The 19,122-nt window shown below is 39.8% G+C and overlaps 1 protein-coding gene across 1 annotated transcript in view; it reads right to left on the bottom strand.

Moving 5' to 3' along the window:
• The window catches only part of FREM2 (FRAS1 related extracellular matrix 2), a gene marked incomplete at both ends in the record, with an annotated part of 156,201 nt that overhangs the window by 47,573 nt on the left and 89,506 nt on the right, over window positions 1-19,122 (bottom strand). The window lies entirely within an intron of this gene.

The following is a 19,122-nucleotide window of genomic DNA, read 5'->3' as shown; positions in this document are numbered from 1 at the left end:
TTAAAGCAAATTCATTAATACAGAGGAATTCCACATAATACAAAACAACGGCCAACCAGGATTATCTGACATTCTTGAATTTGTATTGAAATATATAAAGCAAAAATTGACGATTATAGGAAAATATTGATTAATCCACGATTATAGTGGGTTTTTTAAGTCTTACAATGCTCGGAAAATGATAGATGAGGCAAAATAATGTAGTAGGAATATTAAAAAATATCGCAACATAACCTCTGTCTACAGCATGTATGTATCCCTGACCCCCGAAACAAAAGATTGGTATCCAAAATAAATGAAAACTTTTATAAATCTACAACAAAAATTTTAACAGCAAATGGAAAAATTGAAAAATTATATAAACATTCAAACCTCAGGAGAGAAAACTTTCACTGTTATATGTAAATAATCTTAAAATGAGATATTATTTAATATTCATAAGATTAGCAAAACCCAAACAGTTCAACAATGTGTGGAAACAGACATTCTCAGATGCTGCTGGTAGAAAGGCAATTGATTCGATCACTTTGGAGAGATTTGGCAATATCTGGTAGAACTGCACTTGCACGTCCAGCATGACCCATCAATTCTATCTTTAGGTATACACCCTAGAAAAGTTCCCTACATGTATATTCAGGAATATTTACAAATATGTTTAGTGCAACTCTATGTATACATACAAAACCCAATGTCAGTAGGGCAGTAGGGGAATGGATAATAACACTCATCTAAATTCATCAAAATAACCAGATCTTGAAAACACGATGCTGATTTTAAAAAAAAAGCAAGTTGAAATAGATACTTATCCAGTTTGCGATCATTGCTACTTTGGAGGACCATGGTAGTTGAATGGTACTAGAAGGGAACTTATGTTTTATGTCTAGTGTTTGATTCCTTTAAAGGACCTGAGGCAACTAAGAAAAATGGAACACTGGTTAATTTTAGATAGAGCACACATTACGCTGTATAATTTTTGTACATTTCTGTAAAGAAAAAACATTTTTACATGATAGTTATAGAATGGTATGTATAAAATAATCCGTGTTGTTCATACACATATTATTGATGCACAGCAAAATAAGAAAGAGTATATATCAAGTTGCTAACTGGTTATTTCTTAGAGATGGGATTATGAGGAAATTTCACCTCCCTTGCTGCACATTTCTTCCACACACTAATTTGCTATATATTTTACATTTTTTCCCCAAGTAGCATCTATTACGTTTGTAAATAGGAAGAAAAAAAATTAGATTACCTTCCTTCTATAAATAACATCTTGTAAAAAATTAGTTTTAAATAATTTTGACTGGGTCTTTCCCTACTTTTCTTTCAAAAAATATGTAAACACACATTCTTAAGAAAGACCTAATATTTAGTCTCTAAAAAGCACTTTCAAAATTCTTGTTGAAAAAAAAAAGGTCAAATATATGTTTGAGTATATATCAGTTTAAAGGCATGTTTTGACATTTCTTTTCCTTGCCAACTATAATTTTCTCAGAAAGAATAAAGAAAAGTCAGGACATGTCTAAAATGCTTATAACTTAAGGACTGAATCTTCCCAAGATTTCAGCTGAGAATACGTGGTGAGCCTTTCTCCAAAAAAGATACTGTAATCAGAGATTCTACTGTCAATCTAGTTTCACTCCAAAACTCTGATTTTGTCTTTTTCAGGGTCGATACAAGTTTAAAATAAAATTTAAATGTTAAGGTCATCAGAGTTTTCCACCACCCAGTAGCATTTGAAGAAGGCTTCCTGAATATTCTTTATTCAACAAATATTTCTGAGAACCCATCTTTAGGAGAGTGTTTTTAAAACTCTTTTTTATTTCTATCCTATATGATATCACATCATATAAACAAGGGAGAGGAAGGAAAACTGGTTATAACTCTCTAACTGATTTCTCAACTCAATGGATTCAATTTACAATTTCCTAAACAGTATTCTTTGTAGCATCTAAAACTGAATGTAATGATAAGTACTAAGCAAATAAGAGATATCTTGCATATGTGAAAAAGATATTTACTATCTCATGAGTGGGATAGAAAAAGCTCTGAAAACAACTTAAAAGCTCATCAATACGGACTTTTTAAAATACGTTACAGCCACCCTGTGGAATACTATGTAGCCATTAAAAAGAATCAGTAGGTTTATGACACAAAAAGCTTTTTGTGTCATACACTGTTATGTGAAATAACTATAACATAAAATACTATGCATAAAAAGATCAAGTCGAATAACAAACATTAATTGAGTATTTTCAGTATGCCTGAATTGTTCTAAGTGCTCATAACCTTTTGAGGTAGGTATTATTATCATCTCCACTGTACAGATAAGGAAACTGAAGTCCAGGAGTTCCAGATCAATAGCCAGTAAGTGGAAAGGAAGTCAGACTGCCTCCCTCTAGAATATGTGCTCGTTGCCTCTTCACTGTAACAATAATTACTTCTAATCAAAGTAAAAGAAAATGTGTGCATGTAACTGTGTGTACAGAAAAGCCACACGTTGTACTTAAGTGACCTCAAGGGAGAGGTGTGGGTCTGAAGAGGGAGATAAGACAAGACTACTGCCATTTAGTTTATGTACTTCTCTATGGTGCTCATGTAATAATTTTGTAATGAAAGTATTAATACTAAGCAAGAATTAATCTGTACAACACACCTCCATTAAACATAACCTCAAAACAGTAGATTTAAGAAAAACATTTATTACAGAGTGGACAGTCTCTTCTTTCTTGTTAAAATCTTTAAAACATTTTTTTTACCCTTAACAGATTCTGGCATCTTTACCAACTTGCTGCAGTATTTCTCAGTGGTGTGGATGAGTATCCTCTCTAGGGGACTGAGAAGTTATTGCACTTTCCGAAAAATCATTATCTAAGACTCTGCAAGGTCCTGCAAGGTTTGTGCCTTTCGATTTTCACATCTAACCTCCTCCCAGTTGACAGCCGTCAAGCAAGTCCCGCAGCTCATACTTCACATGGCGCTTTTCACGCTGTATTCACATGACTCATTCACTCACTCATCTCCCTCATTAGACAGAGACCTCCCCCGAGGCGGAAATCAAGTACTACTGTTCATCCATAAACTCCAATGAGAGGTGTGGAGCCTGACATACGAGGTCATAAAATAGTGTGTGGAGACATAAGCTAAGACTGATACTGCTTCCAGTCCCTAATCCAAAGTAATCATCACTATGGCTCTAAAGCTCATCTTGTGAAAACACACCAGTTACTATTAAAGCTAGTGCAAGAGTAATATTATGACGTAATAGCTACTTTTACTGAGTGTCTGCCTCTGCAGGTCACATCAGAATCTCTAGAATCTTTGTTATATTACCTATCGTGCTCCCAACACAGACTTATAACGTCATTATTTTTATCTGCTGTTTACAAAAATGAAATTGAAATTAGAGAGATTAAATAATTATCTCAAGGTCACACAGCTCATATATAGTGGAAGCAGGATTCAAATGTAAGTTTCTAAGACTGCAAAATCTGTGCTTTTTTTATTATGTAGTACTTTCTCTGAAAATGATTAAAAAATGGAAAAGTGAGCATTTTTAGAATATTTTTCTTTAAAGAAGTGTAATGAGAGTCTGTAAAGACAGAGACACAATATTCCATGTAAGAGAAAAATTAGAATATGTTATAGATCAGTATTCCTCAGTTGTGAAGGTAAATTTCTTCATTAAAAAAACAAGAGCAGGGCTTCCCTGGTGGCTCAGTGGTTGAGAGTCCGCCTGCCAATGCAGGGGACACGGGTTCGTGCCCCGGTCCGGGAGGATCCCACGTGCCGCGGAGCGGCTGGGCCCGTGAGCCATGGCTGCTGAGCCTGCGCGAGAGGCCGCAGGGGTGAGAGGCCCGCGTACCATAAAAAAAACAAAAAACAAAAAACAAAAAACAAGAGCACACCATCATTACAGGAACAGGGAAAGAAAATTAAGATACCACCTTATTCTTAAATTCTCCATTCATTTAAAATCGTTACTGCTCCCCAAATCACCCATCAGAAGGCATGCATGTATATTTTTATTCCTGCAGACTAAAGTGAATTTCATAAAATTTCAGAGTCTGCAGAGACTTTGACATCGGGGTGATTTATGTGGGAATCCCAGCAGCTGAACGAAGAAGGATTACAGCCAACATGGTGTCAAACACAACCTGTGTGAGGTCTCAGGAATAAAAGCATGTGGTTGACACTCAAAAAATAAATAACCTTGACCACAGACTGTTCAATAACCCACACTTGAAACATGCCTGCAGGCGGCAAAGGAAGGGACTCCAGAATGAATAGCCAAAGCTGCTCCACTTCAAGCTGAGGGGATGTGCTCCTTTTTTGTAAGAATCCTCCTTCCCTCTTCTTCCTTGTGAGTATTACTCACTAGCAGTGGCCGACTCTGCTCCATTGCTTCTTAGCTAGAACCTGAAAAGTGGTCCCAGGAGTCTTCCATCCTCTTGCAGTGTGATGGGGAAAAAACACAGGAAACTGTCCTACAAGCCATGAGTGCAAGTCCCCTTTCAGTCACTTCTGAAATGCCTGACATTGGGGAAGTCAACCTCTTTGGTTCTTGGATTTCTTTTTTTTTAAATTTTTATTGGCGTATGGTTGCTTTACCATGTTGTGTTAGCCTCCGCTGCACAACAAAATGAATCAGCCATACACATACAGATATCCCCTCCCTTTGGGACTTCCCTCCTATTCAGGCACCCCGATGTTCATAGCAGCACTATTTACAATAGTCAGGACACGGAAGCAACCTAAATGTCCATCGACAGAGGAATGGTTCTTGGATTCCTGGTCTGCAAATGGACGAAACCCAGTTCAGTTGTGCGAAGTCAGATCACGAAGCTTTCGGGTCTGTGCACCTTCTTCCTGGTCTTCTCGGATTCGTTTTCTCGTGGATAATGATACTAGCTTGCAGCTATTTCTCTCATTCAACATTTTAGCTGTGCTGTCTTTATTTTTTATTGAAAAGAAAACAGTTGTTTCCTCTCAAGGAAAAATAAGAGTTAAAAAACTTCTTTCTCATAAATGGTTTGTGCACTGAAGAGAAACCATAAACCCAGATGATAGAAGTGTAGGCATTATGATTTTCATGTGACTTCTCATATTCAGATAAAATGTACTCAGTAATATACATGGGTCCTAAGAAAACATCGTGTTTAATCCTTTAGATTTGTGTTTTGTTTTCATTTATAGAGGATGAAATCTAATATTTTTAAAAAGTGAAATTAAAAACAATAGAGCCATATAACCTCCTGGGATAAAAGGAGCAGCCCTGAGTTAGGGCTGAGTTGTGTGAACTAAGTGGTTAAAAGGTAGCTCAGGGACTTCCCCGGTGGCCCAGTGGTTAAGAATCTGCCTGCCCATGCAGGGGACACGGGTTCGAGCCCTGGTCTGGGAAGATCCCACATGCCGCGGAGCAACTAAACCCATGCGCCACAGCTACTGAGTCTGTGCTCTAGAGTCCGCGAGCCAAAACTGCTGAGCCCACGTGCCACAACTACTGAAGCCCGTGTACCTAGAGCCCGTGCTCCGCAACAAGAGAAGCCACCGCAATGAGAAGCCAGCGCACCGCAACAAAGAGTAGCCGCCGCTCGCTGCAACTAGAGAAAAGCCTAGTCTTTATCCTTTTGAATCCTTTGAATGTCTTTATCCTTTTCCCTCTATAATACCACTCTCTCCTGGTTCTCTCTCATTTCTCTTCCTTCTCCCCTGTTCTTTAATTGTGAGTGTTTTATTTATTTATTTATCTCTTTTCTTTTTCCTTCTTTTTTTTTAACATCTTTATTGAAGTATAATTGCTTTACAATGGTGTGTTAGTTTCTGCTTTATAACACAGTGAATCAGCTATACATATAAATATATCCCCATATCTCCTCCCTCTTGCATCTCCCTCCCACCCTCCCTATCCCACCCCTCTATTTTTTTCTTTTATTTAAAAAAATATTTTGGCTGTGCTACGTGGCATGTGGGATCTTAGTTCCCTGACCAGGGATAGAACCTGCTCCCCCTGCATTGGAAGCACAGAGTCTTAACCACTGGACGACCAGAGAAGTCCCCATGGGTGTTTTCTTCTAAAAGACAAAATAAGAAGGTGGCCATAAGTTGCTTAGCACATTACCTGCACATAGTAAGTGCCCAGTTGGGGTAAGCTGTTATTATTATTATTATTATTATTATTATTATTATTTTGCGGTACGTGGGCCTCTCATCGTTGTGACCTCTCCCGTTGCGGAGCACAGGCTCCGGACGCGCAGGACCAGGGCACAAACCCGCGTCCCCTGCATCGGCAGGCGGACTCTCAACCACTGCGCCACCAGGGAAGCCCTGTTATTATTATTATTATTAGCAGCAGCTGCATTTGGGGACCTTCATATGAGTTAGCCAGGTGAAATATGAGAAGATGGAGTGGGGGGACTTTCCATGCAGAAAGGGCGGCATGAGGCTAGAGCAGACAATGAATGGACAGCCTCACGTATTTGGGGACTGCAGAGAATTTGGAGTGGTTGGTATGCTACTCCGGGTGAGGAGATGGGGGGAATGGGGAAAACAGAAGGCAATTAGCCACGTCATGTGTGGTACGCTATGGCGCTGGAACCTCGTCACAGAAGTTATCACATGAGGGGTGGGCTCAGTTTTAAGAAGGGGACGGATGTGATAAAATATGCATTTAAATGGTCTGGAGGATGGATGCATGTTGGGTGGGGTGGGCAAACTGGAAGCAGAGAAACTAGTTAGCAACTGCAGGAATCTAGGCCAGGTATGAGGCTGGCTTGCACGATGTGGTAGCAGTTCAGATGGGCGAAGATAGTAAGCATACAACATTCAGAGATATAAAGGAGACAGAGTCAAGGATTTGGGGTAGGGAGTGGGAGACAGGAGTCTAGTCATGGGAGAACTAGTCACCAAGATTAAGAATACAGGAGGAGGGCTTCCTTGGTGGCGCATTGGTTAAGAATCTGCCTGCCAGTGCAGGGGACACGGGTTCGAGCCCTGGTCCGGGAAGATCCCACATGCCGCGGAGCAACTAAGCCCGTGCGCCGCAACTACTGAGCCTGCGCTCTAGAGCCCGCGAGCCACAACTACTGAAGCCCGCGTACCTAGAGCCCATGCTCTGCAACAAGAGAAGCCACCACGATGAGAATCCCGCGCACCACAACAAAGAGTAGCCCCCACTCGCTGCAACTGGAGAAAGCCCGCGCACAGCAACCAAGACCCAACACAGCCAAAAATAAAAAGAAGAAGAAAAAAAAAGAATACAGGAGGAAAACCAGGTTAGAGCAAGGACTACTGCTGCTCTTTATTTTTTCTTTGATTTGCTTTGATTTCTTTCAGAAGCTAAGGCACTAGGGCCATGGTTACTTGTATGCCTATATTACTTTCACTGTTTCAAAAGAAGAAAAGAAATGAATTCCATACATAACTAAATTATTGGGTCTCCCATAATTATAACACAAGGGTTTAATGGAGTTTCCCTATTCACAGAAATGTCACGGGATATCATGTTTTGAACGAGGTAATGAAGTTGTCCTCAGAGAATTAATCAAACATCTCCTGCTAACCGTTTATTTGTCCTCTCAGTATCCTGAAGTAGGTTAGTACATAGTGCTATTAAGATGTACTGACCAGTGGTTGAGAGTCCACCTGCCGATGCAGGGGACGCGGGTTCGTGCCCCGGTCCGGGAAGATCCCACATGCCGCGGAGCAGCTGGGCCCGTGAGCCATGGCCACTGAGCCTGCGCGTCCAGAGCCTGTGCTCCGCAACGGGAGAGGCCACAACAGTGAAAGGCCCGCGTACCGCAAAAAAAAAAAAAAAAAAAAGATGTACTGACATTTTAAAAAACTTCAAAATATGTATTCTGGACCAATGTCAGTTAAGACACGCAAGCTTGATCTATTGGGAGGATAACAATCCCCTGGCAAGTGGGTATAAATCTCTACTTCTTTCAACCCTGTTGTGCAGTGTAGACAGTACTTTACCAGTTTACTGAGCTGGAGACCACGCACCACAGAGTCACAAATGTAAAGGCAGCATCTGTACTATCTATAATTTTATTTTGTACTTGGAGGATCACCTTGCAGCGCTGAGATCGTGAAGGACTCCACGGGTTTGGCTTTTTAAAGCTGTCCCTGGCAGCGAGTGTGGTCCTGAAAATTATCCCTTTGAAGAAGTGTGATTCTTGAACAACAACAAAAAGAAGAATGAGCTTCTTGTTGGCATTTGGACCAGAATTTCAGCTTTGTGGCATCCTTCCGGAGACAGTGAAACAGATTGTTTGTGAAACACCCTCAGGGAAATTGAAGCTGAGATACATTGCAGCCCTATGAAGTGTAAAGAGAAAGCTATTTCTCTCTTACAATGTCAATATTCTGACTTTCCTGACTCTTTTATTATTAAGTACTGGCTAATAAAGTTCTACCAACCATTTAATTTCTTTTCCCAGGACTGTGTTTAACTTGGTGACTGCTGTCACAGCCCGAGGGGACATGTGACAATGCACATCAATTTCTGGGCTGCCAAATGCCATGACTCAGTCTTTTTGATTCTTTGTGTGGCTTTCCCAGAACCTCTGGTCCCACTGGATGCCCCTTTGAAAGCACCCATTGCACATGGAGCCTGGTTTGATCAGCTGCCACTTTTGTACCTGTTTGCCTATTTCCTTGTTGGAATCCTCTATGGATTGGGCCTGTCTTGTTCATCACAGTGTCCTTGGTGCCTTGGGGGATGCCCACTACTCAGAAGGGGGGCTACTAGGTGCTATACAGTGCTGATGTATATATATAAGGAGTGAGGGCAGGACAAATCCTTCATCTCTTTTCCCCTGGCACAGCATCTGGTGCATTAGAGATGCTCAGCAAACATTTTAAATAAATAAATGTCTGAATATACATTATTTCAGTTGTGTGTTTCACTAGAGCAGAATGAAGACCTTTTTTTTTTTTTTTTTTTTTTTTTTGCAGTACGCGGGCCTCTCATTGTTGTGGCCTCTCCCATTGCGGAGCACAGGCTCCGGACGCGCAGGCTCAGCGGCCATGGCTCACGGGCCCAGCCGCTCCACGGCACATGGGATCTTCCCGGACCGGGGCACGAACCTGTGTCCGCTGCATCGGCAGGTGGACTCTCAACCACTGCGCCACCAGGGAAGCCCAACCTGTGTCTTAGAGAAAGGATGCAGCGATGCTTTATGTCTCTAGAAGTGTGAAGGGAAAGTTTTATCCCTAATTTTAAGTGCTTCAAATTGTTACAAATGGCCTAAAGAGGTCGTTTTAGTTTTAGCTACATCTTATAATCCTAACATAGATTATTATTGTGATTATCTGTAGCATGATGTAGTCCACTGGTTTTATCAAATGACATTCCCCATATACTTTACAGGGTAATCTTGTATCTCTTGAGGTCTGTAGCAAGTTTCTTGACGTCTATTAAAAGAAGATTTAAGGCCAATGACAAAAAAAAAAAAAATATGACTTCTAAACTAGGAATAAAGGGAGCGAAAAAGAGATTCAAATGTCTGCTTCAGTAAGGCAGAACGAAGACCTGCTTCTTAGGGAGCTCATAAAGGCTATCAGCCTCCCGTGAAAGGAAACATCTACCCGTGCAGAGCACGTAAGATATACAGAGAACAGGGACGCCCATTCAAGGTCTCTAATTCGAGAAGAACTATTTCCGGTTGGTGACAAGTTTCTCAGGGAAGCAAACTAACAAGTTCCACATTTCTACAGTGACCAACGGACATACCAACAGTGTCAGAAAATAGTACCTACATTCCAAAATGTTTTTCTTAATTTTTCATTCTAATACAATCAAAGGAGATGCTGTTGTCTATTTAGTAATGGATTTTTATAAAGTGTATGTTCTCAACAACAGACCATAAGTACATAGTGCATTGTCTGGACTTACTAAATAAATACACAGACCTCTGTGATTTCACTGTAGTATTTCACAGACCTTGGCCTCTCTTTACATCATGGAGCACGCAGGTCAAGCCTGTAAGTGTTCTGCTTTCAGCCAAGTTGTAGTGTTGGTTTATCGGCCTTTACTCTGTGCTTTATAATTTCAACAAAAGAATACACTAGACCTCTGCTGCTGGTGAATAATTTGGAATTTCCGATGCTATTGCTAACATTTACTAAGAGATCTTTTCTAATTATTTAGTCTCATGAATTTTATTGTTTTTGATTATAATATCTCTTTTAATAATTTTAAGCTTACAAACTCTGAAGTCTAGTATCTGAGAAGTTGCTTCCCAGATTTATGTGAATTTTAGCACTAACATGGAATTCAGCTGTGACTGAGACCTTGCGGTTCCTATAACATGTGTAGTGATCTGCTTCCAGGGTTTGAGTGATAATACATCAGCACTATGTATCCTTTGATGGCCAGCGTTCACTCTCCTGTGTGGAAAAGATGGGAATCAGGCAGATAGTGTTACCATGAAAAAGACAAAACAAACACAAGACAGCATTTATCCATGAGGACTTGACAAGACAGCCCAAACCCAGTCCTTCAGAAGGGAAACCCTTCCACTGGACAACTTGCTAAATGATGTGGAAAAGCAATGCTTTTCCTCGTGCAAGTGAACTACCAGACTCCATCACATGTTCTCTTAATGATCCTGGAGGAGTTATACTTGGTAAAAGGTGAACCAAAATAATTCATGTATCAGTTAGCCTTACGTCTATAACTGCTGACATTTTAAGTATTCTAGGGTCCGCAAGTCTGCATGCACAGAAAAGGACACAGTTTGTTTCATTTCTATCAGCATGCCTCATGCTATTTTTGAGTATTACAGGGTAGAATATACGGTGTAGAATATCTATTAAATATACATGCTGCCAGTACAGTATGAAGTGGGCCGCATAGCGGCTGGCGCCATGGACTCTGTGGTCAGCCTGGCTAAATGCTTCTCAACTGTTTGACCTTGAGCAGGTTACCTAACTGCTCAAAGACAATAAAACTGAGGCATAACACAACCAGGCTCATAGTCTGTGTGTCCGTGTGTTAAATGAAATCATTCAAGTAAGAGGCTTAGCACACCTGTTACTGTTATCATATATAATAGTTATAATAGTTATAGTTACAATAACTATATATTATACTATCATTACATGACATATATGATATCTATGGAGCCCTGAAACATAGAGACATGAGTTAGTTTAATACTGCAAACAGTATGACCCTATTCAATAGTGTAACCTTAATATCTTAGAACTACCCTAGCAGACAACATATCTGCAAGTTTACATTCCATGAATCTGAGAGCTTATTTCTGGGTGAACTGTCCCTATGTCCTGGCACAGTTCCCTGTGCTCACTTTCTGGTGAGCCATAAGGTCATTCTTCAATGTAAGTTATACAGAACGGTGAGCTGTTCTCACAAAGAACTCTGGAGCCTTTGCCTTTTCTGGTAATAGCGGTGAATGTTTTCATGCGACTGGCAGCAGAGATTCAAGTGGCTGCTTGCCAAGCTCGTGTGTGTGCAGAGGAACAAAGCTCTGAATGCCTTTCCTGCTGTGAGCAGTATAATGCATCAACAGTTTCAAAAAGATCAGTTCCCAACAGCATAGCAGCAAGTTCCTTCAGAGCCGGTGACCATAACAGGTACCCCGTTGCTAATGAACCCACTCCAGCAGCCTCGGACCCCTGCTTACTTGCCTTTATTTTAATTTGTGTCCCTGTACCCAAGCCCCACGTGGAGCTGTTTCCTATTAACAGCTGGCCTGCTGGGCTCTGAGTTCAGCCAGGTCCAGAATTAAGAAGAGAGGACTGGGGGTTGGGACCCTGTGGGTCCTCCCAAGGCCAAGCCTGGGAAGTCTCCCTTCTCTCTCCCCTCCAATTCCTATTCAGCCAATGACTCACTCATTCACATTCACCAATGTTCTTTTTCTTCCTGCCCTCTCCCCTTCACGAGTTTGTTAAAAATGAATTAATCCTGTAATTTCAAAAGCCCTCTCCTGAAACCATTACAATTAAAAAAAAAATGATGTGAAGTGTCTCTATATCATAAAATGGTTTATGTTTAACCCAATGGGGGTACAGAAGGAGGGAACTAAACCACACTATTTTAAAGTTATTTTAAAAACCCATTTGTTTTAAAGGCCTAAAGGTGCACTTGTTACGTGACCACTCCAATAATATACTTCATTTTGTACATTTCCACAATTTTCTTGTACCATAACAAGTGACACTTAATTACTATTTGCAGCTAACAGCCAAAACAACCCGCACATTAACATTTAGTAGAAATACATTCTATTAACCTTCCATTATTGAACTTGGCATATTTGAACAGAATTGCTCATCTTCTCTCAGCTTCCTTTCCCTAGACTGGTTCTCTCTCTTAACTTCCTGTTAACGAATGGTTCCTCCATTCCTTGAACCTGTCAAGCACACACGTTTTTAGATACATATTTTTAAACTTCCCTCCTTACATGAGGTCCAAGTCTTAGCAGGTTTTATTCTCAGCGGTAGGTTGTTTCCTTTCCAGTCCCAACGTCATCCCCCTACAGGCCCACTTCCCTTTTTGGCTCCTATTCTGTTCACTTACACTGCTATCGAATTAATAGCCTCCAAACATTGCTCTGATTATTGCACTCTTTTTTTTTTTTTTTTTTTTTTTTTTGCGGTACGCGGCCCTCTCACTGTTGTGGCCTCTCCCGCTGCGGAGCACAGGCTCTGGACGTGCAGGCTCAGCGGCCATGGCTCACGGGCCCAGCCGCTCCGCAGCATGTGGGATCTTCCCGGACCGGGGCACGAACCCGCATCCCCTGCATCGGCAGGCGGACTCTCAACCACTGCGCCACCAGGGAAACCCTATTGCACTCTTTTGTCCAGAAACTTTTGGGTGCTCCCTAAGAAGTAAAGTCAGAACTTCTTATCTCATTCAATGGCATCCACAGTGTGCTTCCAACCAATTTTTCCAGAGTCAACTGCCAATGCCTCCCACCCTTTCTTTAGTTGAGCTAGTTTTTAAAGTGCTCTCATACAGATGCTACTTGGTCCTCATGAAGATTCTGTAAAATACGAAATTCAGGTGATAATGTACTCAAATGAGGAAAACAGGTACAAGTAGACAAGTGGATTGGTGAAGATTCCTTGACTAGAAAGCAGCAAAAATGCATCCACAGCCCAGATCTCCTAACACCTAATCCTGGAAGCTGGGCAATGAGCCTCTCTCAGAAAAGGCAATGTGGCCAAGTTGGATTGCCCTCTGCTCCCACGTCTTTCTCTCCCTCCTGCTTTCACGCATGCGATTTTGGAATACTTTGCCTTATTCTCCATTCACCTGAATCCTTTCCATCTGTTAAAGCCTTTATCTGTTCCTCCTCTTGACTCATAGAGTGATCATACGATTGCTTTTAATCACACTGCCTTCTTCTGTCTGCTTTGTGGTGTTTCAAATTATTACCGAACTAAATTATTCTCCTTTAACCTTTAACGTACTTAGGTGTTTTTTTTTTCCCAAATAGATTTTAAGCTTTCTGAGATCCCGGCCTATGTCTTAAGTGCCTTTATAGTCCCCACCTGTTACACTTAGTAAGTGCACAATAAATATTTGCTGTGTGTGTGGTATGTGAGATTAAATATTTTTTTAAATGCAAGACATTTCATATGTTTTCCTTTATCTTATGTTCGTTTTCAAACGGTGTAATATCTACATCATTCAACTAGTATTCTTCCAATGTGGAAAAATGGATATAATCTTTATTATTCAGCGAATTCTTGCAATACCTCCCCACAGACCAGACACTCATTAAACATCCATTAGCTTTCCCTGAATCCTTAGCATTATCAACTACATTAAATAGTCTGTTAAGGGCTTCAATGCATTCATATTCTGAGCAGTCAGAAATTCATTTTTCCATTTCTTGATTTTTTAATATTTTTCTAACCCAAGCATACCAAATGCAGAATGTAACTTTGTTTTGTCAAGTTGTTAGTTTAACTGAGTTTGGCCATTCCTTACAAAGACTGGCCTGGCGTTATTTAATTGGAGTTTACACAAATGCAAATAATAGTATTCAAGAAGAATACTATTCTTCTTGGTCACCAAGACGGTGACCAAGCCTTTCAGCTCAGTACAAATGCATAAAACCTATTTCACCCACACACCGTACCATGATGTATTTTTCTAGCACTAGAAATGCTTTCTTCTCTATGGTACTCCTGCTGTTGAGAAAGCTTTTCTGATGTCTGGAAGCTTTTGAATGGCACTGAATTGAGTTACATCTACTACAGGGCTCACCATGCTGTGCTGCCTTTTACGTGTCTCTGGTTTATACCTACTAGCATGGTAATTTTTCTAGGGGGATCGAGGAAGGCAGCCACTTTAGTGAAAACCCCTGCGGGTGGGCACATAAAAGCTGAAAATGGGTTCAGCTTAAGTGTTCCTTAATTAACTACCAAAGACCGACAGCAAAGATTAGTGAAATACTGTTAGCACTGACTTGATACTCTTCCTAAGGAACAAATGCTGTAGTATTAAATTGTAACCTTTACTGAAGTACTGAGGACTGAAGGCATTGATGTTCAGGATAGCTGCACAAAATGAGAGCACTGTTCTTGTGTCAGCATGTTGTTCATGTGTAAGTGTCTTCCAAACACAGTGAAGAGTTTAGCGGTTTCTTAAAGATGTAATACAGATTTAATCAGGACATATTTCTGTCCTTTGAGCCCCTGCTCTACTCTCATATAATTAAGAGTACAGAGAAAACCTTTGGTCCCAGCTGAAATTTTCAAACATTTGCACCTAAGAAAAGTGACTTTCCATCCAGGTGTTGGTCCTTCACTCTGCAGCCACAGAAATGGTATCCTATAATTTCACTGAGGAATAATCTAGCTTTGGAGAATCAATTCCTTTTTTAAAAATTCAGATTGCTTTGAGTTACAAAGTTATAAAGGATGTGTTTCTTTTTAGTCCGGGAACATTTGGTCGGTGGACTCGTCATCTGGTATGCCCATTACCACAGAAACGGAGACAGCAATCAGAGCAAAAAGTGTTGGAAAGTCATGCAGGATATTTCACTCAGATTGTGTGGCAGGCTTAAATATTTTCCCTACTCCAATGACATAAAATTTTAGTGATTGAGCAATTGGCCACCTTCAGAAACAACACCCCTCCCTTGACCAATGTTGACCTATATTTGGATTATCCTTTTCTAGATTCTATGACAATCGTATCCCTTCAGTTATGTCATTAGGTATGATGTATTTTAATCCCTCTGATGAATTTCAGGATTCATTATAGCCTAGTGGAGAAGCAAATCAAATCTTAAATAGACCTAAATTTAGGACATATATCCAACACTTTGCATCTGTGTGACATTAGGCAATTTTCTTAGCCTCTGTAAGTCTAATTTTTCCATCAATCAAATGGAGAAGATACCTTATTTTGAGATTTAACTGGATAATTCATGTAAAGTCCTTTGTACGTAGTAAGTGTTCAAATGTGACAACTGTTAGTAACTGTATTATTGCACCTGAATGAAATTTGACTTTCTCCCCATTAACCTGGGCATTCTTTCTTTCCATGATGAACTGGTGAAAGTCTGCATAGACAGTACTTTATGTGTAGCAGTATTGTTTTTGCTTATAGACTATGTACATCGTAAGATTTCAACTTCTAAAATGAAAAAATATAGGAAAAATTAGTAAAATGTAGGTAATACAGGTAAACTCTTCATTTTACTCCTGGAAACTGAGGTTCAGAGACATTCATAAAAGTTGACCCCAAAGCTCATAAGATATGAAGTATTCCAACAAAGATGATCACAAAGCAAATTTCTCTAAAATAAGTTTTAGGTTTATCTTTCCTATTATTTAAAAAACAAGTGAAATAGTTGCATGTTGAAAAAAAATCCCCCAAAGCTTGGAATAGCAAGAGGAATGAAGATAATGTCCTAGCTTGCTGCATGTTAGACATTACAGATTAAAAATGTTTGACAGCACTTAGACACGGAAACATGTTTGATCCTTAGATTCTTTCTAGCACTTTCTTTGCTGGATTGTCATACCCTTACATTAACTACCTTTCTCTTCACTCTTTCCCATCTCTGCTTAACATTCATGAAATGTGCTCCTTTTAAAAAAATATGAAAATCAAGTAAAATCTGTCCACATCATAAGTCATATGAGGGCCATTTTTGCATGTCCTCTGAAGCCATCTTATCCTCTTGTATAAGCCATCTTGTATGACTTTTATTATTATCAATAGAGATAACATGTAATTTAATGTCTCTAGCGCGTAACTCTGTCCTAATCTCCAGACATATATCTCCATTTGCCTACTCCATATCCAGCACTTTGAAGTCATGCAGCCTTTTCAAACTAACACGTCCTAAATGAACTCATTGTTTTGTCCCTACACCAGTTCTACTCCTGTTTTGTCTGTCTCAGTGAACTGCACCACGCTTAAGCCAACTGCCCTGTTGGAAACGAAGATATCATTCTTTGGACTTTCCTGTCCTCCACCCTTTCACATCCAGTCAATTCCCATGTCATGTCCATGCTCCCTGGTCTCTTCATCCTCATACAACCACCCTGTTCAAGCCGCCATCACCTAGCACCCATATTTCTCCAACAGCCTTCAGAGCAGTTCAATCTAGTCTCTGCATTTTAGCTACGGCAGAGTAATATCTCAAAAATGCAAATCTGATTTTGTCAGTCTCCTTATAACCTGTCAGAGTTTCTGATTTCTATTTCAATAATAAAACACAACTTCTTTACATGGCTACCCAATCCTACCAGATTAACTCCTTGCCCAGCCAAATTCTTCTTTGTTATTCACTCCTTTGAGCTGTAGATTTGTGCTATATCTGAGCTTTCGGTTCCCTGAAAGCATCACATGCGTTCAGCCTTTGCACTTGTGAACACACTTCCTTTCTCTCTCTGCCGGGTTACTCTGATATTGTCCTCAAATTTCAGTTAAGAAATCATGTTTTCAAAGAAGTTCTTCCTGAAAGAGAAAGATGTTCCTTCCTCAGCAGAGCACTTATTACATTTATTTTATGCTTGCCTGTTCACTTATCTGTGTACCCCCCAGAGTCTGAAAAGTCCATGAGTTCAGAGCTCGTGTCCCCTTGTTGCTATTGCACTGAGAAATATGTGAGTACAGAGGTGCTTAACTCATATTTTTAATGAATAGATGTATGAATGAGTGAATTTTTGATTCTTAAAAACTATGTGCTGAAGGAAGGAACAAATATTTACTAAACTGCAATGTGACACTATCCAGAGATGCCATCTCTTGATTTACTCCACGAGGGGATCTTTAAAGTGGCAAGTTCCTTCTTCCAAAGCTAAATGTGTGCTGTACTTTATTAAGTTAAAATTTTACATTGTGAATTTATTTAAAGTAGAGGATACCACCGTATTTGCTTATAGTTAATCGTGTACCTTCTGGTGAGGTTTTATGTTTGTGGGTCTGTTCAGTGTACCTTTGCCTTGTTCCCTTCATTACAGTGAAAGCTCTCTGAGGGTAGGGATTATTTATTTGTTTTGTTTTATTTTATCCTTAGAAAACTTGTGGTGCTTCCCACAAGGTAAGACGTTAGTGAGACCTGAGTGATTAAAAAATAAAATAAAAAGTTAGAAGTGGAAGGGAAAGGACAAATGGGAGAAAACAGAGAGGTATACACAGGACTTCTGCTCTATTAAATGGGGGCTGGGTGACTGCTGGTAACATTCCTGACAAACTCCTGGTCCAGTGTTTGCATGGTACTCTAATGCGTTAAAATCAAAGCCTGTGGCATCCAAATTCCCCAGTCCTCTTCTGGGGTGAAAAGCTTCTAAGGGCTTTGGCTACCCCACTCCTAATACCTCTTTAGCTGTCTACACCAGGGAACTGTAATGCTCAAGTGAAACACTGATGCTAATAAGCATTTAACAAATATCATGTCGTAGTAGATACTGTACCTATGGTTCCACAAACTTGTCACCACTAGGCACTTGTTCTAGAGGCAGAGTGGCAGTATGGAAAGGTCATATATGGGGCTCCGATAATACTAACTTTGCCACATACTGGCTTTGTAAATTCAAGTCAATCACTTGGCCTCTCTCAGCCTTGTCATATGTAAAAAAATGACATCACCCTTTACTCTTGAAAAGATCTAGCAATGTACAAGTGAAAATGCCTGGCGCTTAATAAATAATAGTTTCTTTCTGAACCTTTATTTTCTTCCCATGTGCATCTTGTAACAATCCATATGGAAAAAATTTTTTGCCAACAAAGCAAACTGAACCAAAGTAATCACTAAATGTATTTTCTATTTTAAAATTAAAGCTCTATATCTTTCTATCTGTATTAATAAAAACAGAGCTATCTAGATAGCAGACAGGTGTTTAGGGTGGGCTAATAATTATGTTCTGGCTGACATTCAAAATATTGGCTTCTTCTCTGAGATCAACTGAATTTAAAATAAAATTTCTGTATATTTAAATACAAAATAGAATTTCCTATTAAACGAGTCAACTAAAGTTACCGGACATTATCTAAGTTTAAGGTAGAAGTAAGACTTTCTTCAAATCCTTCTTGATAAAGTCATCTCTAATTTTCATTACTTCTCAGTAAAAAACAGACATTATTACATATTTCACAGGATTGTTCGGAGCATAATGTACAAAGGACCCAGCGCTGGGCTTGGAACAGAGTACAAGCTCACAAGACACATTAAAGCCTTTTTAACTTAACTATCACAATCATCAAAGCACTTCCCGGGTAGGTAATTTTTAACTTCCTGAGTTTTCAGATTCTTTCGAATGACAGTCTTCTGACTCTCCTCCAGTTTGTGAATCAAAAGATTCATCCACCGAGTTTGTTCCTCTTTTTATCTACCATGAGGAAAATTCAAGACGGACAGAAAAATATTCAAGTCCTGGGATCCTACCTCTCAGTTTACCGCTCTCACTTTCATTACAACATGACTCACAGTCTTTCCTCTTGTTCTCTTTTCTCACAAGAAAGCACAAACTGTTTTTTTGATGATTAAGACCCTTTTGCTCCTTTTTCTGCTCAGAAAGAGGGATTATTTTATGGGAATTAGGTTTCCCTCAGGAAGAGCAGTCTAGGATAAACCCTCCCCCTTTTGGGAAGCCTGTTAGACTCAATTTTCCATATAT

The sequence above is a fragment of the Leucopleurus acutus genome (genome assembly GCF_964270905.1).
Source record: "Leucopleurus acutus genome assembly, chromosome: 18".
Taxonomy (NCBI): Eukaryota; Metazoa; Chordata; class Mammalia; order Artiodactyla; family Delphinidae; genus Leucopleurus; species Leucopleurus acutus.
This window is presented reverse-complemented; position numbering and strand designations above follow the sequence as displayed.